The following is a 13,427-nucleotide window of genomic DNA, read 5'->3' as shown; positions in this document are numbered from 1 at the left end:
GGGGGGTTAAATAAGATGACCCTTGAGTCTGCAGAACCCAAGGGAAAGAAAAGGCTAGGTGGCAAATGGTAAAACCAAGGTTGGGCATTGCTGGAAGAGCTTTACTTAAGGCGAACTGTCAAGGGGTTCCCATTATAGCCCAACCGCGTAAGGGACGCAAAATCCGGGAACATAACACCGATATGACGGAAACTAGGGCGGAAAGAGTGGAACAAAACACCAGGCATAAGGCCGAGCCTTCCACCCTTTACCAAGTATATAGATGCATTAATTAAGTAAGATATATTGTGATATCCCAACAAGTAAAAATGTCCCAACAAGGAACGACATCTCCATGTTCCAACCAGGAACAAACTTCAATCTTCACCTGCAACTAACAACGCTATAAGAGGGGCTGAGCAAAGCGGTAACATAGCCAATCAACGGTTTGCTAGGACATGGTGGGTTAGAGGTTGACATGGCAATTTGGGAGGCTGACAAGCAAATGGTAGGCATCGTAGCATTGGCATGGCAAAAGAGCGAGCAAACTAGCATAGCAAAGATAGTAGTGATTTCGAGGGTATGATCATCTTGCCTGAGATCCCGCAAGGAAGAAGAAAGAGTCCATGAAGAAGACAAACGGCCGAAGACGAACGAATCCTCACAACTCCGGAGCGAAACCGAAGCTAACGGGAGAAGCAAACCGGAAAGAAACAAACAACATAGTAAACAAACATCACATAAACATGGCACGATGCACAATCGAGTATGATGCATGTCCGGTTTAATGAGGCATGGCATGGCAAAGTGCACAAACAATCCTACAAATTAAATGGAGCTCAATATGCAACGAGTTGCATATTGACGAAACACCACGATAAGTTATTTAGTGTGATCCCGTTTATGTACCCAACAATATTAAATGTTGTTAAGCATGGCAAGAGGGTGAAGCAAATGAAAACTACCTATCTAGTCAAGGTTAAAATGAGGCCGGAAGCAACAAACAACAATTCCGGAGAATCCCCATATGCAAATTATGAATTTGGTACTGTTCTGCCCTAAAACATATTTTAAAGTTGTTAAACAGGAAAATAAACTGGACCATGTTAAACTAGGCATTTTTCCACCCCATTTACATATAAAGTTTATTTAATTCGGAGCTACGGTTATTTAGTTATGAAAAAAGCATTTTAGCATGGCATAGGAGCAAATTAATGCAAACAAAATTTTTTAACATTTTAAATATAGATGAAAGTTGGATATTATTAATCTACACAAAATTCTGAGCAAGTTTCATATATAACTTATTTTAATCCGATGCATGGTTAATTAGATATTAAATGCATGAAGTGCAAGGGTTTTCCTGTAAAACTGCAATACCCTGGAAAATAGACAAAATCACAGATCTAAAAAAAAACTACACTGGGCTGAAACAGAGGCTAGCCCAACATGCACAGGGTAGAGGGATTGGAGGGGAATCTGCTCACTTCGGCCCAAGGCCCAGATCTGTTGAGAGGGAGGCCGGTTTGAAGGGGAGGCAGAGGTGGGCGCTGGGCCAGCTGGAGCCTGGCACGGCTGGGCTGGGCTTCGCGCGCGGCTGGAGGAGAGGCAGCCCAGGCGCGCGCTAGGTCTTGGTGCTGGCAGGACGAGGCGGGCGCTCCCTGGATCGAAGCAGAGGCGCTGGGGCGTGCTTGTTCCCGAGCAGAACGAGTGGGGCGCCGGCGCGGCTTGAAGCAGGAGTTCGGCGGCGAGGAAGAGATGGAGGCGCAGGGGATGGAGGGGCGCGGAGCCAGGCGCGACCACACCCTCCTCGAACAAGAACTTCTCGATGCAGGGGAAGCAGACGTCGGAGCGGCGGAGCTTGCTGCTGGCGACGCGGGATCCGGGCGAAGAGGGCCTTGGCGCGACGCGGGTGACATGGCGGCGCGAACAGGGCGACTTGGCGCTGCTGCGCTGGCGCGGCGCGCGAGGCTGAGGCCACCGGAAGGAGCAGGTCAGGCGCTGCACAAAGCACCAAGGGGCGGCCATGGCGTGGAGCTCCTGGGTCCTTGCGTTCCCTGCGAGAGAGAGAGGGAGCAAGGAGATGAGAGGGAGAGAGAGAAAGGGAAGGGAAGGGAGAAGAGGCACGGGCGCAGGGTGAGGGGCTTGCCTTAGGAGGAGCTCGTCTCCCTGACCTCAGGCGAGATCGGGAAGAGGCGAGGCCTCGGGCGCACGAGGCTGTGGGTGCGGGACGCTGTGGCTTTGGTGCATCTGGATCGAGGCAAGGTATGGTGGAGGCTGGGTTGGTTGGTGGATCGGGAGGTGCTAGTTGAATCGGGGGGGGGGATGGATTGGATCGGCTTGGTGGTTGGTTAGGCGCTGAAAACAAGAAGAGTGGCAGCGGGGATGGATTGGATGGATGGAAGGATGGGACAGGATCCCTAATTTCTAGGGTTTCAACTGTGTATAAAAGCAGGTGGGTTGAAAAAAAATAGGGGCTATCCGGTCCGTCCGATTATAATCGGGCGGTCGTAAATAAACAGGTTAAATAGCCCGAATAATAAAACAAAGATATTTTGTAGATGTTTGGGGATGATCCGGACACAGCGGTAACGACTGTTCGAGTCGGGTCCGGGACAGCTTTCGGGCGCTCGCGTGAGGGGATCCGCGGGCTGACGAGAGAGGTTAGGTAGGGTCTGACGGTGAGTAGTAGTGAGTTGTGCGGACGGTCTCGGGCTGAGAGAAGAGAAGAGAGGGAGGCCCGGCGACTGTTTCCGGAGACCGAAAACGTCCGACGATAGACCGGCTATATTGCCGCTATAGTTATCCGTTGGGGCATCAAACGGACTCCGAACGCGATGAAACTTGGCAGGCAGTCTACTAACAACAAAACAACACCGCACGCCAACTTTCATCCCATTCCGAGAACATTTTCCGGCCACTTATAAAATACTATTACGGACATGCCGCGGGCGCGTGCAAGTGTGTCTGGGCTCAGAACGGACAACGGAAAGAACGGGGGAACCCGGACGGATGCAAGTTTTGAAAACATGATGATGCAATGCACATGATGACATGATGAAATGCAACACGCAAGCCAATGACAAGACAACAACAACGAATAACTGAACGACACCTGGCACATCGGTCTCGGGGCGTTACAACACTCCACCACTACGAGAGGATCTCGTCCCGAGATCTAGAATGGCACCGGAGGGAAAACGGAAGAGAAAGAGAAGAGGTAAACTAAGTTGCTTCTTTGACAAACGAGTGAAACCAAAGAACCTGGAAAAGGTTAAGCCATTTTGAGAAAAGAATACAACGGAAATGACGAAGCTGAAAACACTCGTTAGAAAAGAGGAACAAGGGAAAAACAACTTCGGGTAGCACTCCGGTTGAGAAGAAAAGAATTGAATAAGGTCTTGATAAGTTGAGAAGATACTTGATGAAATCACAACACACTGCCACCGGAACTATTGAATGAATGGAGCAAGGGGTAACAAAGATCTCAGACAGCACTCCTGTTGAGAAGGGAGTCAAAATTTGATAAGATGAGATAGCTCAAATGAAAACACGACACTCTGGTTGAGAAAGGGATGCAAGACTTGATAAGGCGAAAAGAACTTGAGCAGAGGACACGACACTCCGGTTAGACAAGATAGAGAAGGAATAAGACTGATATAATTTGGACAGCACTTCGACTGAAAATGGAAGAAATTGAACATGATCTTGACAAACCGAGATGAGGAGTGAAAAGAGCAACGTCACAATGCCTCCGAAAGAAATAATAGAAGATATATCATTGGAATAACAGAATGGAGAAGAAAATGCCAACTTCTGCCACAAATGAGTTTGGAAAGCATCCTTGCAAAGAAGAATTGAACGGAGTTGTTGGAAAATCAACAACGAAAAGCACAAGCTTGTAGTGGGCTTATGGAAAACATCTCAAAATTATGAGGTGACAACCGGCCACTAACGGAAACAATTGCTTGCTTGAGATCAACAAAGAGATGAAAACTTCTTCCACCAAGATGATAAAGAGATAACTTGGATCATTGGCAAGCACCACAAATAGCAACATTCCCAATGGAAGGCTTTTAGGTGAAATATGACACAAGATAACTCCAACAACGAGGTTGATGGATTTAAAAATAACTCATTCTTAACAACATGTGAATCATGGAACACGAAGGGAACATTATCAAGAATAACATAATACCACCTCAAAAGATAAGGTAGAAAGAATTGCACTTCGAAATGCAAGATGAAGAAAGCTTGAGCTCCCTAGAAATGAATCTTGATGAAAACTTTGAGAAGGGAATTAAATCCTTGATGAACCATCATGTAGAACCTCCATGAAGAACTCCGGTAAACAAAAGGAATGAAAAGAAAGAGAAATTGAAAACACAAGGTGAATCCTTGCAATGATTTAGATGGACCTCCGTGATAATTAGAGCTTGGAACTCCGGGAAAAAGAGAAGATGAAACAAATGAAACCGAGAATTTTAAGGGCCTCCGGAATAAAGAATTATTCACTTGGATGAACAAGAATAAGAATTATGTTATGCGTATCCTTCACCAATTTAAATTGATGACAAGCAACGGATTTGGCATACTACTTATTCTTGTAGAAAGGATTAAGAGAGATATGGCGTAAACTTGAGAAGGTCTTCAACGAACCACCGGTAGGATTGGAACAACAAATGAATTGATATGATGAACAAGGAAGAGAGATCTTGAAAGAACCACCGTAAGAATTGAAAATGATCGAAGTAGGGATGCATCACCGGTAAAAATTAGCAAATGAACGAAGGTGCTTGAGACAAACTAGATACATGAGAACAAAGAGATCAAGAACTGATTAGAGGATATTCGATAGATGCACCGGCAAGATAGGAGAATGATAACTGACGGCTGAGAATGAATAAACCTGAATTGATGGACTCCGGATGACAAACTGAGAAGACTCTTGAATATCTCCTGATGGGTGAAAAAGATTCTCACAATCAAAAACAATTATGAGAGGATGGCAACAAGCTAGCACCATGAATCTTGAAGAGAATAGAGCAAGATTAAAGAGAAACTCTTCTTCGGTCTTCAAATGATGAGAATGACAACGAGAAACACCACCAAGAATTATTGAGGCACACCGGAAGAATCAAAAGCGAAGAGGTTGAGCCAACTATGAAAAGAATTTGAAAGATCTTGGAGAAAAGCATTTGACTGATGATAACTCATTCTTACGTCAAACTTGGAGAAGAATTTAGGATAGCTCTGGGAAAATAGAAGAGTCAGGTAAGACCCTGGGAAAAAAACCTGTGGGTTAGGGCCCACTCAAAAGAACACCGTTGAAAAGATTTAAAAGAGATGTTGCACCGGTTGAATTAAATGACTTGAATGAGATACCAAACTCGAAAGAGCTTGAACGAATGCAGAGTGGAAACACGAATCTTCGAGATATCTTGAGCATTCCGGAACAATAGAATAGCGAGAAATGAATAAATATGAGGAGCACCGTCAAGAGAAGGTATTTGAAACGAGAAAAAGGGGATATAATCGACAAATCTTGACTTGAATCCACCGGAGAAGAGAAAAGACAAAGAATGATAACTTGAAGCTCCGTTACGATCTTCATGAGAATCACCGGATAAGAATATTGACGGAAAAGAATGGAGAAACTTCACAAAAATAAAAGGATACTTGGTAAAGAAATCTTAGTCCTTGAGGAAAAAGGGTGGGTGGGCGGGAAAAACAAAGGCAACTTGGAGACGGATGAAACAAACACCCTTGAGAAGAAATGATAATTGGTCTTGCTGATGTTGAAGTGATCGGATCCACTTAAAGAGAAACACACCGGTTGAAAAGGATTGACAAGACAATCTCGATTATCCAGAATGATTAGTATTCAAATCGGAGTATGAGAACACCATTTGGGGAAGGTATGGAATCAACATTTGACTTCGAAGCAACTCGAATACCACAACTCAAAACAAAACAAAGGATTGGCTTGCAAAATAAGCCAGAACAAACATATGATAGAGATTTCGTCCGAAGTTTTCGTGGTGGGGCCTACACGGGCTCGATCGTACAGCACCATCATGTACAAGGCAGTGCACATGACATACGAAGCGTCCCCGAGTCGGCATAGCCAAGGACTCTTTAAGACACAACGAGACCACTGTAAAACCAACCGTGAATAGGCGGACCACTAGACGTCGAACCCCAATTTCATATCATACATCCGTCGGAAAGATATCCTAAGAGCTACTTGAATTCCCACCTATGAAACTCCCGAAATTTTTAGGTTATGCAATCAGGTGTTGGGGATACAGGGGAAGCATAATATCTCACCCAAACTAGCAAATCCTATATCCAGCTGTATCCATCCTTCAACACATAACCAAGAAACCTTCGGAAATCGTCTACCTCAACCTTCGAAAATCATCCGTTATACAAATTATGGCGATACTCCCGAACTCCCGCCCCAGTACTGGGTGGCGTCGAGGTTATCTCACCAACGAACTGCATAAAAGAGATTTTCGATGTCGGCGTACTAAACTCAGGTATTCCAGAATTGCAACGATAAAATTATGATGACAACACCCCAGAGCTCAACTCCCCGGGACACTTCCACTAAACCCCTGACAGGAGGCACCAAGACAATGATCTCATCATAAAACCATCGGAACGATTCCAAGATACCCGCGTGATCCTAAAAAAAATTTAGTGAAATTTGAGAAGAGAAGAGTCAAAACTCTACGTCAGGATGCCTTACCAGAGCGATGAAGAGACTGGGGAGTAAAAAGAATTCCTAACTCTCCGATATATATAATCCTAAATGACTCAAAATATTTTTCTAGACACAACTCGGCCGCTAAAAAAGATCAAGCAATGGGGCTCCTAAGGTCGGGGAAGGCTCTGATACCAACTTGTAACGCCCTCGATGCAGCTATATCTCCCACGTGTCGAAGCACGACTTAGAGACATAACCGCATTGAAAGCAATGTCGCAAGTGAGGTAATCTTCACACAACCCATGTAATACATAAGGGCAAGAGATACATAGTTGGCTTACAATCGCCACTTCACACAATTACATGAATAAAGCATTACATCATCTAGATACAATCAAGGTCCGACTACGGAACCAAAATAAAAGAAGAACCCCAAATGCGACAAAGGTCCCTGATCGACCCCAACTGGGCTCCACTACTGATCAACTAGAACGAAACAACACAAAGGGCAAGATCTTCATCGAGCTCCTCCTTGAGCTTGGTTGCGTCATCGGCACGGTAACATAGGCACCTGCAAACTGGTTTTGGAAGTATCTGTGAGCCACGAGGACTCAGCAATCTCGCACCCGCGAGATCAAGACTATTTAAGCTTATAGGAAGGATGGAGTAATGAGGTGGAGCTGCAGCAAGCGACTAGCATATATGGTGGCTACAATCGCAAAAGAGAGCGAGAAGAGAGGGCAAAGCACGGTCGATAAAAGTATGATCAAGAAGTGATCCTATAGCAACCTACGTCAAGCATAACTCCAACACCGTGTTCACTTCCCGGACTCCGCCGGAAAGAGACCATCACGGTTACACACGCGGTTGATGTATTTTAATTAAGGTCAACTTTGGGTTTTCTACAACCGGACGTTAACAAATTCCCATCTGCCCATAACCGCGGGCACGGCTTTCGAAAGTTCAAATCCCTGCAGGGGTGTCCCAACTTAGCCCATGACAAGCTCTCACGGTCAACGAAGGAATAGACCTCCACCCGAGACGTTCCGATCAGACTCGGTATCCCGGTACAACAAGACATTTCGACAGGGTAAAACTAAACCAGCAACACCGCCCGAATGTGCCGACAAATCCCGATAGGAGCTGCACATATCTCTTTCTCAGGGCACACTCAGATAGGTCAAGCTACGAGTAAAACCAACCCTCAAGTTTCCTCGAGGTGGCCCCGCAGGCTGCCCAGTTCGGACCAACACTCAGAGGAGCACTGGCCCGGGGGGGGGGGGGTTAAATAAGATGACCCTTGAGTCTGCAGAACCCAAGGGAAAGAAAAGGCTAGGTGGCAAATGGTAAAACCAAGGTTGGGCATTGCTGGAAGAGCTTTACTTAAGGCGAACTGTCAAGGGGTTCCCATTATAGCCCAACCGCGTAAGGGACGCAAAATCCAGGAACATAACACCGATATGACGGAAACTAGGGCGGAAAGAGTGGAACAAAACACCAGGCATAAGGCCGAGCCTTCCACCCTTTACTAAGTATATAGATGCATTAATTAAGTAAGATATATTGTGATATCCCAACAAGTAAAAATGTCCCAACAAGGAACGACATCTCCATGTTCCAACCAGGAACAAACTTCAATCTTCACCTGCAACTAACAACGCTATAAGAGGGGCTGAGCAAAGCGGTAACATAGCCAATCAACGGTTTGCTAGGACATGGTGGGTTAGAGGTTGACATGGCAATTTGGGAGGCTGACAAGCAAATGGTAGGCATCGTAGCATTGGCATGGCAAAAGAGCGAGCAAACTAGCATAGCAAAGATAGTAGTGATTTCGAGGGTATGATCATCTTGCCTGAGATCCCACAAGGAAGAAGAAAGAGTCCATGAAGAAGACAAACGGCCGAAGACGAACGAATCCTCACAACTCCGGAGCGAAACCGAAGCTAACGGGAGAAGCAAACCGGAAAGAAACAAACAACATAGTAAACAAACATCACATAAACATGGCACGATGCACAATCGAGTATGATGCATGTCCGGTTTAATGAGGCATGGCATGGCAAAGTGCACAAACAATCCTACAAATTAAATGGAGCTCAATATGCAACGAGTTGCATATTGACGAAACACCACGATAAGTTATTTAGTGTGATCCCGTTTATGTACCCAAGAATATTAAATGTTGTTAAGCATGGCAAGAGGGTGAAGCAAATGAAAACTACCTATCTAGTCAAGGTTAAAATGAGGCCGGAAGCAACAAACAACAATTCCGGAGAATCCCCATATGCAAATTATGAATTTGGTACTGTTCTGCCCCAAAACATATTTTAAAGTTGTTAAACAGAAAAATAAAATGGACCATGTTAAACTAGGCATTTTTCCACCCCATTTACATATAAAGTTTATTTAATTCGGAGCTACGGTTATTTAGTTATGAAAAAAAGCATTTTAGCATGGCATAGGAGCAAATTAATGCAAAGAACATTTTTTAACATTTTAAATATAGATGAAAGTTGGATATTATTAATCTACACAAAATTCTGAGCAAGTTTCATATATAACTTATTTTAATCTGATGCATGGTTAATTAGATATTAAATGCATGAAGTGCAAGGGTTTTCCTGTAAAACTGCAATACCCTGGAAAATAGACAAAATCACATATCTAAAAAAAAACTACACTGGGCCGAAACAGAGGCTAGCCCAACATGCACAGGGTAGAGGGATTGGAGGGGAATCTGCTCACTTCGGCCCAAGGCCCAGATCTGTTGAGAGGGAGGCCGGTTTGAAGGGGAGGCAGAGGTGGGCGCTGGGCCAGCTGGAGCCTGGCACGGCTGGGCTGGGCTTCGCGCGCGGCTGGAGGAGAGGCAGCCCAGGCGCGCGCTAGGTCTTGGCGCTGGCAGGACGAGGCGGGCGCTCCCTGGATCGAAGCAGAGGCGCTGGGGCGTGCTTGTTCCCGAGCAGAACGAGTGGGGCGCCGGCGCGGCTTGAAGCAGGAGTTCGGCGGCGAGGAAGAGATGGAGGCGCAGGGGATGGAGGGGCGCGGAGCCAGGCGCGACCACACCCTCCTCGAACAAGAACTTCTCGATGCAGGGGAAGCAGACGTCGGAGCGGCGGAGCTTGCTGCTGGCGACGCGGGATCCGGGCGAAGAGGGCCTTGGCGCGACGCGGGTGACATGGCGGCGCGAACAGGGCGACTTGGCGCTGCTGCGCTGGCGCGGCGCGCGAGGCTGAGGCCACCGGAAGGAGCAGGTCAGGCGCTGCACGAAGCACCAAGGGGCGGCCATGGCGTGGAGCTCCTGGGTCCTTGCGTTCCCTGCGAGAGAGAGAGGGAGCAAGGAGATGAGAGGGAGAGAGAGAAAGGGAAGGGAAGGGAGAAGAGGCACGGGCGCAGGGTGAGGGGCTTGCCTTAGGAGGAGCTCGTCTCCCTGACCTTAGGCGAGATCGGGAAGAGGCGAGGCCTCGGGCGCACGAGGCTGTGGGTGCGGGACACTGTGGCTTTGGTGCATCTGGATCGAGGCAAGGTATGGTGGAGGCTGGGTTGGTTGGTGGATCGGGAGGTGCTAGTTGAATCGGGGGGGGATGGATTGGATCGGCTTGGTGGTTGGTTAGGCGCTGAAAACAAGAAGAGTGGCGGCGGGGATGGATTGGATGGATGGAAGGATGGGACAGGATCCCTAATTTCTAGGGTTTCAACTGTGTATAAAAGCAGGTGGGTTGAAAAAAAATAGGGGCTATCCGGTCCGTCCGATTATAATCGGGCGGTCGTAAATAAACAGGTTAAATAGCCCGAATAATAAAACAAAGATATTTTGTAGATGTTTGGGGATGATCCGGACACAGCGGTAACGACTGTTCGAGTCGGGTCCGGGACAGCTTTCGGGCGCTCGCGTGAGGGGATCCGCGGGCTGACGAGAGAGGTTAGGTAGGGTCTGACGGTGAGTAGTAGTGAGTTGTGCGGACGGTCTCGGGCTGAGAGAAGAGAAGAGAGGGAGGCCCGGCGACTGTTTCCGGAGACCGAAAACGCCCGACGATAGACCGGCTATATTGTCGCTATAGTTATCCGTTGGGGCGTCAAACGGACTCCGAACGCGATGAAACTTGGCAGGCAGTCTACTAACAACAAAACAACACCGCACGCCAACTTTCATCCCATTCCGAGAACATTTTCCAGCCACTTATAAAATACTATTACGGACATGCCGCGGGCGCGTGCAAGTGTGTCTGGGCTCAGAACGGACAACGGAAAGAACGGGGGAACCCGGACGGATGCAAGTTTTGAAAACATGATGATGCAATGCACATGATGACATGATGAAATGCAACACGCAAGCCAATGACAAGACAACAACAACGAATAACTGAACGACACCTGGCACATCGGTCTCGGGGCGTTACAATGTGCTTCACTTATATCTTTTGAGCTAGATAATTTTGCTCTATGTGCTTCACTTATATCTTTTGAGCTAGATAATTTTGCTCTATGTGCTTCACTTAGATCTTTTAGAGAACGGTGGTGGATATGTTTTAAAGAAACTATTGATCTCTCATGCTTCACTTAAGTTAATTTGAGAGTCTCTTAATAGCATGGTAATTTTCCTAACAATAATATGCTTGGTATTCAAGATTTGTGAAACTTTCTTTTGAGTGTGTTGAATACTAAGAAAAGATCGAAGCATGATAATTGTTTTGAGATATGGAGGTGATAATATTAAAGTCATGCTAGTTGAGTAGTTGTGAATTTAAAGAATACTTGTGTCGAAGTTTGGGATTCCCGTAGCATGCACGTATGGTGAACCGTTATGTGATGAAGTCGGAGCATGATTTATTTATTGATTGTCTTCCTTATGAGTGGCGGTCGGGGACGAGCGATGGTCTTTTCCTACCAATCTATCCCCCTAGGAGCATGCGCGTAATACTTTGCTTTGATAACTTCTAAATTTTTGCAATAAGTATATGAGTTCTTTATGACTAATGTTGAGTCCATGGATTATACGCACTCCCACCATTCCACCCTTGCTAGCCTCTCTAATACCGCACAACTTTCGCCGGTATCATACACCTACCATATACCTTCCTCAAAACAGCCACCATACCTACCTATTATGGCATTTCCATAGCCATTCCGAGATATATTGCCATGCAACTTTCCACCATCTAGTTCATTATGACATATCCATCATTGTCATATTGCTTAGCATGATCATGTAGTGGACATACTATTTGTGGCAAAGCCACCGTTCATAATTCTTTCATACTTGTCACTCGTGATTCATTGCATATCCCGGTAGACCGCCGGAGGCATTCATATAGAGTCATACTTTGTTTTAGTATCGAGTTGTAATCATTGAGTTGTAAATAAATAGAAGTGTGATGATCATCATTCAATAGAGCATTGTCCCAAAAAAAAGCAAGGCCAAAGAAAAAAAAGAGAAGGCCCAAAAAAGGGGGCAATGTTACTATCCTTTTTTCCACACTTGTGCTTCAAAGTAGCACCATGATATAGCGAGTCTCATATATTGTGCTTCAAAGTAGCACCATGTTCTTCATATAGAGAGTCTCATATGTTGTCACTTTCATATACTAGTGGGAATTTTACGTTATAGAACTTGGCTTGTATATTCCAATGATGGGCTTCCTCAAATTGCCCTAGGTCTTCATGAGCAAGCAAGTTGGATGCACACCCACTAGTTTCTTTTGTTGAGCTTTCATACATTTATAGCTCTAGTGCATCCGTTGCATGGCAATTCCTACTCACTCACATTGATATCTATTGATGGGCATCTCCATAGCCCGTTGATACGCCTAGTTGATGTGAGACTATCTTCTCCTCTTTGTCTTCTCCACAACCACCATTCTATTCCACCTATAGTGCTATATCCATGGCTCACGCTCATGTATTGCGTGAAGATTGAAAAAGTTTTGAAAAAGTTAGAGTATGAAACAATTGCTTGGCTTGTCATTGGGGTTGTGCATGATTTAAATACTTGTGCGGGGAAGATGGAGCATAGCCAGACTATATGATTTTGTAGGGATAACTTTCTTTAGCCGTGTTATTTTGAGAAGACATAATTGCTTTGTTAGTATGCTTGAAGTATTATTATTTTCTATGTCAATATAAACTTTTGTCTTGAATCTTTCTAATCTGAATATTCATACCACAATTAAGAAGATTTACATTGAAATTATGCCAAGTAGCACTCCGCATCAAAAATTCTCTTTTTATCATTTACCTACTCGAGGACGAGCAGGAATTAAGCTTGGGGATTCCTGATACGTCTCCAACGTATCTATAATTTTTGATTGCTCCATGCTATATTATCTACTGTTTTGGACTATATTGGGCTTTATTTTCCACTTTTATATTATTTTTGGGACTAACCTATTAACTGGAGGACCAGCCCAGAATTGCTGTTTTTTGCCTATTTCAGTGTTTCGGTTAAACAGAATATCAAACGGAGTCCAAATAGAATAAAATCTTCGGAAACGTGATTTTCTCGCCGGAACCTAATCTAGGAGACTTGGACCCTACTGCAAGGGATCAAAGAGGTGGTCACGAGGGTGGGGGCGCCCCTAGGGCGCGCCCCCTGCCTCATGGGCCCCTCGGTGCTCCACCGACGTACTCCTTCCTCCTATATATACACACGTACCCCCAAACGATCAAAAGAGGAGCCAAAACCCTAATTCCACCGCCACAACTTTCTATATCCACGAGATCCCATCTTAGGGCCTGTTCC

Source organism: Triticum dicoccoides, chromosome 6A (genome assembly GCF_002162155.2).
Source record: "Triticum dicoccoides isolate Atlit2015 ecotype Zavitan chromosome 6A, WEW_v2.0, whole genome shotgun sequence".
NCBI lineage: Eukaryota > Viridiplantae > Streptophyta > Magnoliopsida > Poales > Poaceae > Triticum > Triticum dicoccoides.
Note: the sequence above shows the minus strand (reverse complement) of the source record.